This window comes from Magnolia sinica, chromosome 18 (genome assembly GCF_029962835.1).
Source record: "Magnolia sinica isolate HGM2019 chromosome 18, MsV1, whole genome shotgun sequence".
In the NCBI taxonomy this organism is placed as follows: domain Eukaryota; kingdom Viridiplantae; phylum Streptophyta; class Magnoliopsida; order Magnoliales; family Magnoliaceae; genus Magnolia; species Magnolia sinica.
Window position 1 is genome coordinate 31662687 of NC_080590.1, and position 18143 is coordinate 31680829.

Here is an 18143-nt window from a genome sequence, read left to right on the forward strand (position 1 = left end):
CCATCTATAAATAATAAGTTTACTATTTATATTAAGTTACGTTTTTAGAGAGTTTGAGTCTAAAACTCTGTCATAAGTTTGAACTCATCATTTAAAGGATTGTAATTTCATTTTTATTATCAATTAATTTATTTTTAAATTATTTCTATTTTATCCCTCGTGGATTCGAGGAAATTCTGTGAGGAATCCAGAGAGCTCTGTGGATTTGAAGTAGACGATGATCGACCTCATCACATCCTTCCCTACGTCAAAAGGATTAGGAATAGTTTGGATATGATAGGGTTTATTTCTGTCACATTCAAACACTTTACCTTATCACAATCTTCGGACCCATCCATCAGTGATTGCTTACAAGTGTGTCTCACAGACTTATATTCAACATCTCTCACTCAATCATGTTGTGGGAGGGACAATGCAAATTATTTATCTCTCTTATCTCATAACAACCAAAACCAAAAGACCGTGATAGAAAAATAAAAACAAATGTATGAACCAGTTGGAACATCATTGTATTCTCGCAGACGTTTGAGTACTAAATGACCACTTGAATAGCACTCAATACAAAAGCCTTGTTATATGCATATACGTCCAAGTTTGCATGATCATATTGGTTAGAGTTAACTCTTGATTTAGAGCACTTAACCAATATACTTACATATCAAACTTATTAGCTTTATTTAGAAAACTTAGTTTTCACAAACATCAATTTAAAACTCTCTTTTTAAAGTAATAATGTACTACATATACTTTTGAAAGAATATTGTCTAGAAAAACTTACTGAAATTTGATAATAAGGATGTATAAGTCTTCAAGTGTGTATTAATACTTTTAAAAACTTCGTGTAGTTTTTATGAAATCTTCCACATGTAGATGTATAAATTGCAATTAATCAAGCCACTTTCTTGACATAACCAAGTTCGGCTTATTTAATGACCTTCATTATCGTACACTAAAGTAGCAGCACAGGGAACAATGGCTTACATTTTTCGTACGCCTAAATAGTGGCTAGATTTACTTAACCCTTAACGGGTCGTTTATCTTTGTCTACACGGTGGGGTACAGTTTGGGTTCCAACAACCAAGCAAAATTCAGAGCTATTTGGGATGGGGTGATCCATTGCCTTTCGCTGGGCCTATCTCGGATTGTGGTGGAATCTGATTCTAGATTGGTTGTCGATATTCTCAATCTTTCTTCCAAGCCGTCCTAGATTTGGAAAATTCAGAGTGCGAGAATCTGTAAAATGAAGCAATTTGGACAGCTGTCCTTTATCCACACCCTTCGGGAAGGCAATGGCCCTGCAAATGGCCTAGCGCACATCGGGAGTGAGTCCTAAGTCTCGTCCTTCTTTTCCAGCTCTGCCTCGCTCCCACTTTCGATCCGTGGCTTGGTGTTCCTCGATAAGGTTGGCTTGGGCTCTTTGAGGGCCTCCGAAGCCATCCCCTCGGGTCTTACTTTCTCTCGTTTAGCTCCTAGTGTTGTTTTGCCTTTTGTTATGCCTTTTGTTTCTCGTATGATAGGCGAGGCCCGCCCGAAATGGCTGTACAGTTTAGTCCTTGAATGATAGTTGGTGGCATCGTTCCACCTTTCTTGGAAAAAAAACCCTTACCCAAGCCAAATACTGAGGCCCAGTACTCCTATTCTTCCTCTTTAGGTTTTGCATTCAAGGAAAATAAAAACTAATACCCCCTTTCTTCCTCACCACAATAGTTGGTTGTGGCTTCCAAATCCTTCTTGCAATATAAAGGAAGTAGCTGCAGCCAACAACTATTATTGAGATGCCACTTCTTTTGGCAGCCACAATTGATGGTAGATGTAAGAAAAAGTGGAGAGGAGAGAGAAGAAAGAGAGGTAGGGTGAGGACAAGCAGTGACAATGACCACTGCTATTGCCTCTAATGTTGTTGGTGGTTGTTGTTGTTGCTGGTGGGACCAATGGCAGCGGCAAACCTAGGAAAGAGAGAGATGAGAGAGGGAAAGGAGAAGGAGAGAAAAAAAATGGGGGCAGTGGCTAGTGGTGGTGGTCTAGGGTACTTTGATTTGTTATTTTATTTTATTTATTTATATTTTTCTTTTCTTTTCCTTTTCCATTAGTTGGTGGACATGGTTGTCAAAACTAGCCTTGGAGATGGACTAGGTGGCGATTATGGTTGCGTTCATCTCCGGTAACCAGGATAAAGGGCATGAGTTTGAGTTGCAAAAATTGGTAGATAATGATGATAATACATGAAAAATAATCAATATTAAAATAAATAAAATTTCGTATTAGGAGAATGGTATTAGTCTCGATGATGATATACACAAGAGATCCATTGAAGCCACTCTAATACCACTTTGAAAGGCCTAGATGGGTGGGCCCACAAGACCTGATAATGTATATATGATTTTAGGTACCTTCGCACAAAGTTGAAGATAGAAGATAATGTAGGTGCATCTCCACACTAGGGTGGGGTGGCCCATGAGGTGGGGTGTATGAGATGCAGAATGGCCAAGGGATGAGTCCCACTATGGGACCTGTGAAATGCCGTTCATGGAAAAGATGGACCAGAGAAGGCCTGATTGGAGGCAGAAATGATCCAGACTATCAGGACCTTAAATCAGTCATATCTCACAAACCGAGATGAACATTTTTTGACATTTAAATTTTTTTTTTTTTTTTTAATAAACATGGACTCCTACCACCGATATTCATTTAACATATAAAATTACAAGAATTCGGGAGGGCTGCAAACAAAAAGACAGCAGACCCCTCCTATCATATCACCCCTTGCCCTACTAAAGCTATATATATATATATATATATATATATATATATATATATATATATATATATATATATATATATATATATATATATATATATATAATATTTTCAACCTAACCACAGAGGCACATGCTAGCATCCCAACACCAAAAGAGAGACCCCTATGAGCTGAAGAGCCTTAAGACCTTGATAAAACCCTGTCAGGAGGGTTGTGGATCGAACCGAGACCAACCTTATCTAGAAAAATTAAACCCTTGACTTGCCTGGGCAGAGATTTGAAGTGGTCATAACGGGCCGTTTGCTGGGTCTTGCTTCTAATCTTCGCTAATTCATCAGTCGGACCGTTACCTTCACAGAGAGTATGATTGAATTGGAAGATTCTCGACCGTCTTAGTAGGGTGATCCGGTTGACCCATGGCCTCCATCTCCATGGGCAAGTAGTGGCTCCCATTAGGGTGTCCACTACCAGCTTTGAATCTGATTCCACTATAAGTTGGCCCATCCTTTTTGTTAGACTTAGCAGCATTCTGTCATGAATTGCCCGTAATTCAGCTAGATTATTCGAGTCTACCCCATACCCTGCTGAGAAAGCGAAGATAAAAGATCCATCTTCCTTTCTGCAAATGCCACCTCCGCCAGAAAGGCCAGGATTACCCCTGGCTGACCCGTCAACGTTTATTTTGACCCAACCCGGGGAGGGGGTTCTCCATTTAATCACCATAGAGTCCGAACTGGAATGTGTGGGAGCTGAAAGATTTGGAACAAAACTGTTTCTTGGGGGGGGGGGGGGGCGGGTGGCTGGGAATCAGTTTGGAAATTGGGGATCGCCTGAGAAGCCCACCATTTAATTCTATTCACAGAGGCTCTGACGTTCATTGCCACTTCGCCGAAATTTGCATCATTTCTAGCCCTCCAAATTTCCCAGAGAATAAGGAGGGGGAGGGAGGTTCTGACCTGACGAGTAGCAGCACCGGGGGCATCGGCATTTCTCCATTGGAGGAGTCTACCAAGGACGGATGTGTGAACAACATGGGAGATGCCGCATAACCCCTGAAAATGGTTCCATATGTGGGCTGCCATTTGACTATGAAGGAAAAGATGAGATAATGTCTCCCTTTGAGGCAGAGCGCTCCCATCCAGACCGCAACAGCGGCATTTGGAGGCTAGAGAAATTCCTTTAGACTGCACTCTACTGTCAACTGGGACTGCATTTTGCAACAATCTCCAAGCGAAAAGTGAAATTTTCAGGGGTAGGTGATTGGGCCAGATTCATTCCCCCCATGGAGCGTTGTTGTAATGTCTTCTGATGAGCATCCAAGCAGATTTAAGATTGAACTCCCCTGATCGATCAAAGGGCCATATGCATTCAGTTGGGTCGTCAGTAATGGCGAATCCCTTTCTAAAGATTTTGTCTATTATATCCTAAGGAAGGTATTCGAACAACCTAGATGGAGGAAGTAGACCTGAACAGCCAAGGAGATCCTTCACTTTCATGTTTCTCAACGCAGGAGGGATCGGCATTACAGCGTGATGTCGTAATTGACTGAGACCGGTCCAATTGATATTCCAGATGTTTGCTTCACCTCTACCTACCGTCCACTGTGCGTGATGCTGAATTGAGGGGAGAAAATACCTGATTTTTTCCAAAAAGGGGGCAGTTGGATTGTACATTCGCGAAAGAGTCATCTTGAAGATCTGCACCGTGCTTTGCTTTCATTAGCTTCACCCAAGGACCCTGACTTTTTCTATATCGAACCGACCAAGTAAGCTTCATATGCAAAGCATTTAGAACTTCTTTTAGGTTCCTGATTCCTAGACCTTCCTCTTCCTTTGTCTTGGTCACTTTCTTCCACGTGAGCCAATGGAATTTTTTCTTTCCGTCAGCCCAGCCCCAAAAGAATTCTGCAAACTTCCTTTCCAGTTGTTGAATCACCTGTGCCGGAACACACATGGCTGACATAATGCGGATGGGATAATTGCCTAAAACATGGTGGATGAGAATAATCCTTCCTGCCTATGAGATGATCCTAGCAGCCCAGCCAGAAATTCGACTGCTGATTTTATCCAATAGAAACTGAAAATTTGACAACCTGATTTTCCCCCTGATTAGAGGGGCCCCCAAATAGCATATACTTTCTCCAGCTCTTCGTAGTCCAAGCAGATCAGACAAACTTTTGTGTTTTGCCCAGACCATTTTGACAGCCCCAAATAGTTACTCTTGTTGAAGTTAATTTTTAGACCGGTTGCAGTTTGGAATTTTTGTAAGAGATCATTCAAAGTTCTGAGAGAAGATCGACTTGCATTGGTGAAGAGTAGCATGTCATCCGCGTACAGCAGATGAGATATGAGAGGGCAGCCTTGATGGAATTTGAAAGGAAGACAACGCCTTTCCTCTATCATCCTTTGACATTTGATTAAGAAAGCTTTCATATCTATGATGAAAAGAGCTGGAGAAAGCAGGTCACCCTGACGGAGACCTCTTGATGCTTTAAAGAAACTAGTTGCTTCTCCGTTAATGATAATTGAAAACCAATTGTTAGCCCAACATGATTCGAGGAGTTGCACACTTTTGCCGTTGAAGATGAACTTGAGAAGGACTTGTTTGAGGTATGCCCAGTTCACCCTGTCATAAGCCTTTTCAAGATCAAATTTAATGATTATATTTCCTCCCTTGACTTTCCTGTTTAGTTCCCTCACCGCTTCCTGAGCTAAAGTGATGTTTTCCGCAATATATCTCCCTTGGACGAAAGCGCCTTGTTCCTGTGAGATCAGCTTAGGCAAAATAGAACTTAACCTGTCAGAAAGAACTTTTGCTAAGATTTTGTAAATGACATTACATAGACTAATAGGCCAAAATTCAGAGAATTTGGCAGCCGCAGAAGACTTTGGAATTATGCAAATAAGCGTTGATTTGAATGCCTGAGGAAGAGGAGCCCCTACAAACATTGCCACCGCTGCTTTGTGCACATCATCACCCACAATATTCCAGCAAGACATGTAAAAGGACGCAGAGAATCCATCAGGGCCCGCCGCACTATCCTTTGGGATGGATTTGAGGGCAGAGAAAACTTCCTCCTTGGAATGGGGACTCTGGAAGGAGTTATTTTCTTGAGGCAAAACACGGCGGGGAATATGGCGGAAGAACTCTGACATACTAGCAATATCTTCCTCTTGGAAAAGACTTTGGGGGTAGCATAACCTACTTAAGCCAACCAACCTTGCTATGCTGGTCAAAAGTCCCGTTTAGTTTTCTCTTTTACTATAAATAGTAAGTTTTAGTTCAAGTATAACTTTTGATCCTTTAAGTTGTAGAAGTCATGTAGGCTCAGTTTGCCCTTTTGTCCATAGGCTCAATTGTTTCTTTTTTTGGTACATGATAGGCGAGGCCCGATCCTAGGCCCGTTCGAGCTGTCTTCCTGTAGATAGTTTGTTTGCCCTTTTGTCCATAGGCTCAGTTGTTTCTTTTTTTGGTACATGCTAGGCGAGGCCCAATCCTTTTTGTTGGTTTTCGCCTGAAAGTTTGTTCATCTTTGGTTGATATGATATAAAAGTCCTCTTTCAAAAAAGAAAAAAAAGTTGTAGATGTCATGCCCAACATCAAAAGGGCTTAGAATCGCTGAATGATCCTCAGGTGATACCATAAATTCCAGCAGCATGTAGGAAGGGGGTTGGAGGCCGCTTCATGGATAACGCGAGAATCAGTTTCAACTACCATTTTAGAGAGCCCCATTTCACTACAAAGCTTCAGGCCATCCACCATGGCTTGCACTTCCACTACAGTGTTCATGACCCTAAATAATAACTTCAATACAAAGAAATTAATACATTCCTTCCTTTGATGGCTTATTTTACTATAAAAGAAACAAAAGTCTTTAGCATTCTTTTTTGTTTATTAATTTTTAGGTGGAGGGTGACCAGTACTAGTTGTCGTACATGAGGGTGATTTCCTCATGTTTTTCTTTATTATTAGGTTCTCATTAAGTCCATCTCTGGAGCTTATAAGATGTGTGAATTTGATTGTTTTAAAAGGCCATGACTCTTATTTTTAGTTGGGTTTTGATGGATCTCTCTTAACTCCTCCCTATTTTGAGAATCAAGTTGTCTCAGATGATGGCAAGTTTGTGATCTCTTTGGTCCCTAATCCAGCATATGTTGCTTGCGTTTTCAACAATTAGCTTTGATTTTAGTTATTGGATTAATGTCACTTTTTTTTTTCTTTTCTTTTTTGAAGATCTTTCTATTCATTCACAAAAGAACCGGGTTACATTCGGGGATGCCCGGAAAAAAGAACCGGGCAAACCTATCATGATCACAAAAAACTAAAAAATCAAACGCTAATTACAAAGGCTAAGACCTGCCATCACGACCTTTAGTCGCCCTCAAGGCCACCTTGTCCAAGAAGAGCAGTCCCCTAACATGTTGCGGCAGCTCCGCAACTGAGGAGAAAAGAGAGGCACATTGGGTATCTCTCCCAATCCGGGCTAGAGTGTCGGCCGGGAAGTTGGCCTCCTTGAATATGTGAGCAATGCGCGTTTGCCCCAGCATCTTGAAATTTTTGATCCTCTTGAGCCAGTAGCTCCACTTCCATCCCGAACATGAGTTGCTGTTCAGAATGTCTACTATAAGCTACGAGTCAGATTCAATCTCTACCTTATAGAAGGCCCGTTGAAGGCAAAGGGATAGGCCGTTGAGAATGGCGCGAATCTCTGTACACGTGTTTGTACCTTGCTACTACGTAGCGGAGAAGGCAAAAATAAACTCACCTTTATCGTCTCTGCAAATCCCCCCACCGCTTGAGAGCCTCGGGTTACCCCTACGTGAACCGTTGACATTAATCTTGACCCACTCGTAGCGAGGCTTGAGCTAGCGCAAAACATTCGACTGAGAATGCAGCTGAGAAGTAGAGACCGACCCTGAATTCCTACGCACGGCTGACGAGATCGACTCTTGGGCTGACCTGACTCCACTTCGATCTGAAATGTACCTCATCCACCAATCAACATTAGCAAACAGGACAGGATGGAAGCCGTTTTGCTGTCAAACCTCGCAGCATTACGAGCTTTCCACACCACCCAGCAGATTAAGAAAGGGGCCACTCTTTGCGCATCTGATTTCCTACCTAAAGTAGAGTATGCGCTCTTCCACTGCGCAATCTGTGTGCTGAAGGAATGAGCGGGCATGATTTGGATGTGGAAGATGTCACCCACGTGATGCCAGAGGGCCTGCGCAATGCTACTATGAAGAATTAGATGAGAGACGGTCTCGACAGATTTGTGGTCTCGATCCTCGAACCCGCAGCAAACTCAAGCAGAAGCTAACGCACGCCCCGGGACTGAACGACGCCATCAACCGGGACTGCAGCCTGTAAGATCTTCCAAGCTAACATTGAGATCTTAGGTGGTAGCACACCGTTCCAAAATATCTGGACCAATCCATAGGCGGAGAAGGAGACCTACAAATGTTCCTAACCGAGCTAATAGTAAACTTGCTAGACGGAGCCAGTGGCCAGAAATTCATATCAGGGACGTCTGATAAGCAGAAACCACCTTGGAATATGTAGTTAACTACCTGCTGAGGCAAAAAACTGTACACCGCTGAATGAGGCAATGGGCCGCAAGGGCCTAGAAAATCCCTGACTTGCATCTCCAACAAAACCTCCGGGATGGGGCTGACAGCGAGATCCATAAGCGAGCCAAGTCCAGTCCAATTTTCCGACCAAACAAGACTAGTTCCCTCCCCGATTAGTCGCTGAACAAATGGAGCCATGTGTGAAAGCTGAGACTGGATTCGATTCCAAAGAGGGGAAGCAAAGGAGCAACGCCTATCTATCCCGTCCAAGGAAGCAAAGGAAGCAAAGAAGCAGCTGGGACTGGATTAATGTCACTCTTACAACAAAGATTCTGATTCAATCTGTGCCTTTTTCAACCTATTGAGTCTTTTATCCCTTTGGACGCATTATGAAATCAGTTTATTCAATGTCCATTTCTACTTTTGAGTGTTATAATTGATTTGAAACAGATTAAATTGAAGAGAGAGAGAGAGAGAGTTCAAAATCAAGAAGACAAAGCTCATCTTTACATTTTTATGTACAATGCCCGGACTTTTGAAACCACATAGAATAAACCCATGATGTACTCTTGAGTATTTCCATGACAGTTATAGCATACATGAGTTTATTTATGCAAGATTAAACTCATTTTGGCTTTATCTGATTTTTCAAATCAATTTTCTATTTTAATAAGGAATTCCTTTGTCTTTTTAACATTGGGCATGGCACCGCACATTGTTTTAAGAATCAAATACTTCATAATTTTGAGACATATCTTGTTAAACTTGACCTAACCCCTTGTGATATATAATTTCTGACTTCGAGATAGAATTAGATGGTTTAAGAGGTTCTTCTTCCATGGCAAGGTTAAAATCCATGAGCCCAAGACAATCTTTAGAAATACTTTTCATTTGAGATAATTGGCTCTAGTTAAGGATGAAATAACATTGTATTAGGTTGGAATGTTTGAAATGTCTATAGGTGAATGTACAAAACAAACATACTCATGTGAATTCAAAAATGCCGCATCTAAGAAATGCATGAACGCAAACTAAATATTAGGGTTTCAAGAGTCATAATATTATATTATTATTCAATTGATTAGGGCCTTTAACCAAATTACGTAGAAAGATGATAGGCTTATCTCATTAACTCTGGTAAGGGCGTAGCACATCATTGAAACTTCTCTTTTGAGTCGAAGTCCAGATATATAAATATCTCTCTTGCAAATAAAGCTAATTGATGTTGACTTCATAAATATAAGAGATCAAATATTACTCTATGCTACCTTTATGTAAGATGCATCCTTCAAACCTATTTTACCAACACCAAATATTACTCTATGCTACTTATGTCTTTGCCAAATAATGGCATTCTCTAGTGTCAGTCCTGTCCTCTTTTCTCCCCTGCTATTGGGAAGGGAGAGGCAGGTGGGTTTCTAGCTTGGGGATTCTGGGGGCTTCGCGGGGCTGTGGTCCTGGTTTTGTAGTGTGCAGTCAGTGGGGGTTTTTTTCTTTTTCGCATACATGATAGGTGAGGCCCACCCTTTTGTTGGGCTTCACCCGAAAAGCTGTATATTGTTTTCAGTTAAATGGATCTGTGGCAAGAGCCCACTTATTTATTTATTTATTTATTTATTATTTTTTTTTTTTTTAAGGGAATAAAATGCAACCACATGTAATCCTAAATATGTATGAAAGATAATCAAATTTCATATACGTGAGTCTAAAGTTGAAAATTTTCATCAATTGACGCCACTTTGGTAGCTAACACAACTAATTCTAACCTCCTCGGTTTGAAACTTAAGGACCGCAGTGTGATCCTACCCTTGCCGGACTAATGATAAGAAGTCCGAAATATAGTTGATATTGATGATTAATGGACGGTTAAACTATCCTAAATAGATGGATGGATTTTTTAAAAAAAATCACGAATGATAAATCCAACTTGAACTTAATTTTTAAACTTAATCCACTCTCCACAGACATTTTCCCTTATTTCACCAATACCAGAGGTTAATATTAGCCCTTGATGTATGGGTAAAGGCCCAAAAGTTTCACCCAATAAAAACATGATAAGCAATTATGACTGACATGATGCAGAAGGACAATGACAGGTCAAACATTCATAGTCGTTAATAATTACTCACCCACTTTGAATACAATCAATTCTAATTCCAACGTCTAATTAAAGGCCAATTCTTGAACAATTACCATTGCCTAGTCGGTGTTGTTTTATACTAGCTGGGTCATCCGCGATATGGCTAACTAGATGGATAGTCTGCAATTACTAAACAAAATGGAATTATTATTATTATTATTTTTTAATGTGGGCCTGATTTCTAGATCTGGGACAAGTTTTTTCTTTATGTGGGCCTGATTGCTATGTGGGCCTGATTTCTAGATCTGGTTAGACCTGGATTTTCTTTGCTCTCTCCTCCCCCAAGTAGTTCTTGACCACATCGAAGATGAAGGGACCTGCACCTCTTCTGATAACGACAAACTCTACAGTGCGATCAAAGCCATCAATGGTACAAGCTATGGTGGAAACAGAATGCTCGTCCAGAAGGCGAGATTCGGCTTGGAACAAAAAAGGAAATGAAGCCCTCAGACCACGAGCAATCGTTCTTTGCAACATCGGGGTGTCCCAATCAAACAGCAGAGAACTTTCTCTATAAGAAATCTGTCCAATCTCGCGTGGTGGGTCACATCAGAAGATCGATCGGTTTATCCTTTGGAGATCATCCGAAGGACTTTATCTCTCTTTTCCACTGCATCGAAACTCAGGGCTGTCCATTATTCCCATCCAGATCTCCTAAAGTTAGAAGCCCCAAGCCAAAGTCCAACAGAGAATCCAATCGCTTCGTCCCGAAATTACCTCCATTGGGATGGTACAGGTTACGGCCACAGAAGGCCGAAGGGGTCGATCGGTTTCCAGATGTTAGTCTTATCCTGGAACGTTCGAGGGGTGGGTTCAAGTCGGAAGAGAAGCATCATTAAAGACATATGCTTCAGAAGTAAAGCCGATATCATCTATTTGTAGGAAACCAAGGTCTCCAAATTCTCAACTGGATTATCCTTTTTTTTTTTCTTTTGAAAAAATGGACGTCTATATTGATATCAAAAAACTATACAAAAGGGAACTCCCTTATATAAAACAGGAGACCCAACATCGAAAACGGCAAGATACTTAAGGAAGTCTAATAACTACAAATGGGTGGCGTTGAATGCGGTTGGCAGCTTGGGAGGGGTGGTTTTGGCCTGGAATTATGCAAAATGGTCTCTAGATTGCAAGTGGGTGGGAAAGTACTCAGTCTCCATTATTCTTAAAGACGCGGCTTCGAATTTCTCGTGCCTTTTTATCTCTGTCTATGGTCCCAATCTCACAGATAGAAGGTCTTAATTTTGGGAGGAGCTTACTCAAGTTAGGAATTTATTCAGCGGTCCGTGGTGCTTAGGTGGGGATTTCAACATCACAAGATTTGCAGAGGAAAAATCAAGTGGGAGCAAAGTTTCTCCGGCAATGAGGCAATTCTCCAAATGGATCAACAGTCATGCTTTGGTCGATCTTCCCCTCCAAGGAGCTAGGTATACTTGGTCGAACGACAGGGCCAATCCAGTCCGTGCGACATTGGACATATTTCTTATCTCCACTAAGTGTCTGGAACAATTTCCCCTGTTATCTCAAGCTTTTCTCTCTAGGCCCACCTCAGACCATTGCCAGGTCATTCTTAGCTCTGTAGAGGAAAACTGGGGGCCAAAACCATTCAGATTCGACATCTCCTGGTTAAGAATTGCCGAATTTCATCAGCTAGTGACTGCTTGGTGGAAGGGCTTCTTAGTTGAAAGTTTTGCATGCTTCAGTCTATTCAAGAAGCTCAAACTCCTCAAGGGCAAAATCAAGGAATGGAAGAATTCAGTCCTCTATGATAGACAGCAAGAAATGTCAAAAATTTTGGAAGATTTCCTCTTGGCACACTCCAAATTAGAAGAAGCTCCAATGTCAGCCGAAACCTGGAATCAACGGGCTAACTTAATTCAAAGATACTCCGATAGAATTTTTGAAGATGAGATCTCCTGAAAGTAGAAATCTAGGAGTACCTGGATATTGGAAGGAGACAAGAACATGAAATTCTTTCACAATATGGCAAGCATGCAAGCGAGAATTAACAAGATCAAAGCATTAGAAGTCAACAGGACTCTGATCGATTCCTAGGAAGAAATTTCAAAAGCAACAATTGATTACTTCAGCACTCTTCTAAGAAAAGAGGTTTGGTCCAGGCTGAAACTCGATCTTCTTCTTTTTGATCGAATATCTAAAGAAGAAGCTTCATCCATTGAAGCCTAGTTTACGTTGGCAGAAGTGAAGGAGGCGATCAGCTCCCTCGCAGGCGATAAAGCCCCAAGCCCTGACGGTTACCTGATGGTGTTTTTCCAATCCTTTTAGGAGGTGTTACAGAGGGACATCATGGTGTTTATCTCTAAATTCCATGATAGAAGTCGGTTGTCTAAAGAACTGGCAGTAGCCTTCATCGCCCTAATCCCCAAAAAAGTGGGAGCAACAGCTTTGAAGGATTTTTAGCCGATCAGCCCTGTAGGAAGTCCATACAAGATCTTGGAGAAGGTTCTCGCCATTCGAATAAGCAACGTTATGATGAAGATAATTTCTGAAATTCAAAGTGCGTTCATATCAGGAAGATAGATCATCGACAGTACCTTGATTGTGTCCGAATGTCTAGACTCCATCCACAAAGCCAAATCCAAACATATCCTATGCAAACTAGACATAAAGAAGGCCTATGATCATGTGGATTGGGATTTTCTCCAATATATGATGCAGAAGATGGGATTTGGTACGAAATGGTGCGGCTGGATTAAGGAGTGTGTGGGGACTACATCAGTCTCGATCCTCCTCAATGGAGTTCCTAAGGGCTACTTCGCCAGTTCCAGGGGCCTCTGTCAGGGAGACCCACTATCTCCGTTTCTCTTCCTTATCGTCGCCGAAGCCTTATCCAAGATGCTTTAAAAAGGAGTCGATGCTGACATTATTGGAGGTGTTCATATCACAAATATGCCTCTCATATCCCACATTCAGTACGCGGACGATACTCTCCTCTTCTGTGAATCCAAGCTGAATAAGGCGAGCAACCTCTATACTATAATCCGTTATTTCGATGTAGTTTCAGGGCTTTGGGTTAATCTGTCAAAATCCACGATCATCGGTGTTAACATGGAAGATCTGGAGGTCACAGCGTATGTTGATTTGTTCAACTGCTCCATTGGTTCTCTTCCTTCGACCTTCGTTGGGCTCCCTCTGTGTGTTAGAACTCCTCTCAAATCAATGTGGGACAGAGTCATCGACAGATTTGAGAGGCATCTTGCATCCTGGAAATGTAAGTATATATCAATAGGGGGCCATCTTATAATGACTAAAGCAGTCTAGTCTGCTTTTATACTTTATGTCTCTTTACAAATGCCTAAACTCTGTTCTCAACAAGTTAGAAAGATTGAAATGCGATTTCCTCTAGTTCGGAAAAGGAGATAAGAAGAAATTTCATCTGGTCGATTGGAACACGGTATGCCTTCCTACTAGAGAAGGAGGCGCTGGTGTTAGAAAGCTGAAGTGGATGAACATGGCCCTGCTCGGTAAATAGACTTGGAGGTTCGGATCCGCTCCTGGGGCTTTATGGAAATCGTTGCTTAAAAAAAATATGGCTGGTCTGTTGGAAGGTGGTGGACCAAAAACTCTATGACATATAGAGCGTCAGCTTTATGGAAAGGGGTCCTAGAGATGAAACGGAAAGTTATCAAAGGAATTCATTTCTCGGATGGCAACGACAACAACATCTCTTTCTGGAATGAAATATGGTTACGGGAAAACCCTCTTAGAGAAGATTTCCCACTTATTTATCAGCTCGCCTCAAACTGGGAGGTATCAGTCTCAGATAGCTTCTCCTTCCTCGATTCCAGATTAGTGTGGGACATCCCTTATCGCAGGAACTTGCAAGACAATGAAATTTCTAAGCTTACAGCCCTGTATCTCCTTCTCAACAATAGTAAACCAGATCCTCACAGCCAAGACAACATTCTCTGGTATCAGGATAAGAAAGGGAACTTTTTAGTTAAGTCCCTATACAGTTGCATTCTAATCAGACCCTAGCGTTCGTCAGTCCCTTTAGCAGACCACATGTGGAAGTATAAATTGCCGCCAAAGTTTGGAGTTTTCAGTTGGTTGATTAGCAACAATAAGGTATTAACAGTGGACAATCTTCGGAAGAGAGGTATGTGCATCCCAACCATATGTCTTTGCTGCATGGCGGAAGCTAAATCGATGAACCATCTCTTTATCCATTGCCCGCTCACACTTTAGTTATGGATAGTGGTTCTCGCTTCGTTTAATATTTCTTGGGTGTTCCCCTCCTCTATCGTCAATCTAGTGAAAGCTTGGTAAGGGACAGATTTCCGTAATCAGAGAAATCAGACTTGGAGATTGGCATTAGTGAAGTGTGGTGGACGATTTAGGAAGAGCGCAATGGGAGGTGTTTTAATGGGGAATCCAATGTCGTCGGGTACCTTATTAGGAGAGTTCATTTTCTAGTAGTGGAATGGGCCTCCCACGGATTGCACGCTCTTAGGAGTGTTTTATTTTAGTTTTCTTTAGTTTGAGGGATTTTGGTGTGCTACCTCAGCAGGCCATCTCCTTTGTATCCTTTTCTGTCCTTTTTTTATAAAATTTCATCACTTATAAAAAAAAAAGTTATTGCCCCAACATTTTTCCACTAGTCTTACCCATTTATAGTTGAACTCGAATCGACTAAGGACCTGCTTCAAGAATCTCCATTCCACTCTATCATAGGCCTTCTCCATATCTAATTTCAGTACTATATTATCTCCATGCACCTTTCTGTTGATCTCTCTAAACATCTTTTGGGCGAGGGTAATGTTTTCTGCTATCAAGCGGCCCTGGATGAATGCTCCCTGTTCAAGGGATATGACCTTCAGTAGCAGCATGCTTAGTCTCTTGGCAATGCTCTTCAAAAATATTTTATACACACAGTTACATAGGCTGATTGGGTGAAATTTCGAGAAGTTTTTCAATGTTGGGGACTTTGGAATCAAACAAATGAGAGATGACATGAAAGCTATTAGCATATCTCCCCCTCCAAATAGGAAAATTGCTGCCTTGTGCAGATCATGACCTACTATATCCCAGCAGCTAGCGAAAAAGGCCCCTGAGAAACCGTCTGGCCCGAGAGCCCCTTCCTTTGGGAGAGAGCACATTGCATGGTGGACCTCTTGGATGGAGGGAGGGGCTATCAATAGATTATTATCTTTTGGCATTAGGATTTGGGGAATTGTAAGAAACAATTTAGATCCTGAGTCATTTTCTCTGACTTGAATAAGGCTGTGAAAAACTTGATTGCTTCAACTTTAATGGTCTCATGATCATCTATTACCTTACCTCCCTCTACTTCCATTGCTCAGATTTTTGCTCTCCTAAGCCTTTCATTTGCAGAGGTGTGGAAGAATTTGGTGTTCCTATCTCCTTTATTTAGCCAGGAATTTCTTGTTTTTTGTTTTCAGAAAATTTCTTCCAAGAGTTCCATCCGGTCAAGATATTGCCTGACTTCGAAGTATTCTATTTGGAGGCCCTCAGATGTTGAATTTTGCATTCAATTTTCAATTAATTCCAGGGATTTTTCAACCTTTTGCACCTGTTGGAAGACATTACCGAAGACCTCCTTATTCCAAGCTTTGAAAGCCTATTTTACTTTTCTCATTTTGAGTTAGATGTTGACCATGTGATGCACCGATGTCTCCCCTTATCGGGTAGTCCTCACCTTTTTAATGAATGAGTCATGCCGTGTCCACATCCTCTAAAATATGAATGATTTAGTTATAGAAGAACACTAAAGGGGAAGCAAGCAGGAGCATATCTGTACACACCATCGGCCGCCCTGGATTTTCCTAGGACGACATGTGAACATGTAGGTTTTTTGAGAAATCCTACATGTTTCTATCTCCAACGATCTGAGACAGGACACGACAGCCGATCTTCCTGCCTTCATTCGGGCACACATCATCAACGAAGGTTTTTGCACCTCTAACAATGATGATTCTTTTATCTGGCCCAATGGTCCTGGTGGTTCTTTTACGGTGAAGTCTGGATGAGAGGTGGTGCAGTCGCAACGCCAAAAGCTGCCTTGGATGATGTGGGTGTGGCACCCATCTCTCCCACTTAAGATCTCTGTTTTTATATGAAAGGTTCTAATGAATGCACTCCCAGTCGATGGTAATGTCCAGAAAAAAGGGATCTATCCTGTGTCTAAGTGCGAATGTTGCGGCCTGGAGGAAAACAGCCCGTCTTCCACGAAATCCATGTTGCATTTGTTCTTGCACGGGTCCCTGGTGAAGAAAATGTGAAATCTAATTGCTGAAAAGTTGGGCGTGATGTTAGCCTCTCATACCTCCATTATGGACCAGCTCCTGTGGTGGTGGGCCCTTCCTCGTACGCGTCCATGCCCCCTTTTTGCCTTTCATTTGGCGCTGACCTTTATGATGTGGGAAGTTTGGAAGGCCAGAAATAGTTCCAGATGGTCTCTTGGTGGCTGATGCGAAAGTTTAACTGCCGCAGTCCTCCTCAGCCGTTTGACACCAACCCTGTTGCTCCTTTTCCCAGGTGGTCCTTTCCTCCCACGTGTCTTAAGGTAGTGAGGTGGCAAAAACCACCTGTTGGATGGTTTAAGCTTAATGTTGATGGATCCGCCATCGGTAATCCGGGGCCTGTAGGTGGGGGCAGCATTTGTAGGGATCATAATGGCAGCATGATATTCACTTTTCATAAAGGGTACGGAGTAGCCTCTAACAACAGAGCTGAAATCAGGGCTCTCCATGATGGTTTGGATTTGTGCATCCAACACGGGCTGCAGAGAGTGTATGTTGAATCGGATTCCAGATGGGTGGTTGATTGCATTAGTAAGAAATCCATAGTGGCGTGGAAATGGAAATATTGGATCCTGAGAATTAAGAAGTTGATGTCTGAAATGCCCTTTTCAATTGCCCTCATTCATAGAGAGGCCAACAGCCCAGTGGATGGTTTGGCTAAGCAGAGTAGTACATCACAAGAGTCCAAGACCCTCTCAGCTCCCTCTGATTTCTCCCCTCTTGCTAGAGGTTCCTTTGTTTTGGACATAACAGGGTTGGGTGATACGAGGAAGAAAAAGATAGGAGTTGTATGTGATATGATAGGCGGTTCAACCTTTTTGTTGCTATGCTTCGCCTAGTTGATCTTTTTTTATTTTCTCCATCAATGAAATTCTCCTTCTCCCCCAGAAAAAAAAAAAAGAAAAAAGAAAAAAAAGAGGGATTTCGGAGAAATCTAACCTTGCCGGTCTGATCAGCTTCAATCTAAGTAATATTTAATCATGTAAGGTCCAATCGATCAACTTCAAAACCATCCGATCAATGTGTTGGTCCGTTATCCATCGATAGTCGCAACCCCAATTTGAACGGCATAAATTGGTGCATGGCATCCTGGGCTTGAGCGGCATGAATCACAACCGTCCATGAATCGGTGTAAAACGCACACTGACGTAACTGCCCAGATCGAGACGCATGCATATCTGCTGACGTAGTTGAGGGGCGCACTAATGATTGTACAGTGGTACGTACCATAGTTTTCAATCGTGTTCCCAAAGTCAGGGGCAAAAGACTGACATTTACAGTCCTCACGTACGGGTTTCCAAGTTTTACTAACTACGAGGTAAATATAAGGACGTCACCGATTTCGACAGCATCGTAGTATCAAGGTTACGTACGTTTTCCAAACTTAGCTT

At 41.9% G+C, this 18143-nt stretch overlaps 1 protein-coding gene across 1 annotated transcript in view; it reads right to left on the reverse strand.

Moving 5' to 3' along the window:
• The window catches only part of LOC131233517 (agamous-like MADS-box protein MADS3), a 53333-nt gene that overhangs the window by 13167 nt on the left and 22023 nt on the right, over nucleotides 1-18143 (reverse strand). The gene's annotated exons all lie outside the window — the stretch shown is intronic.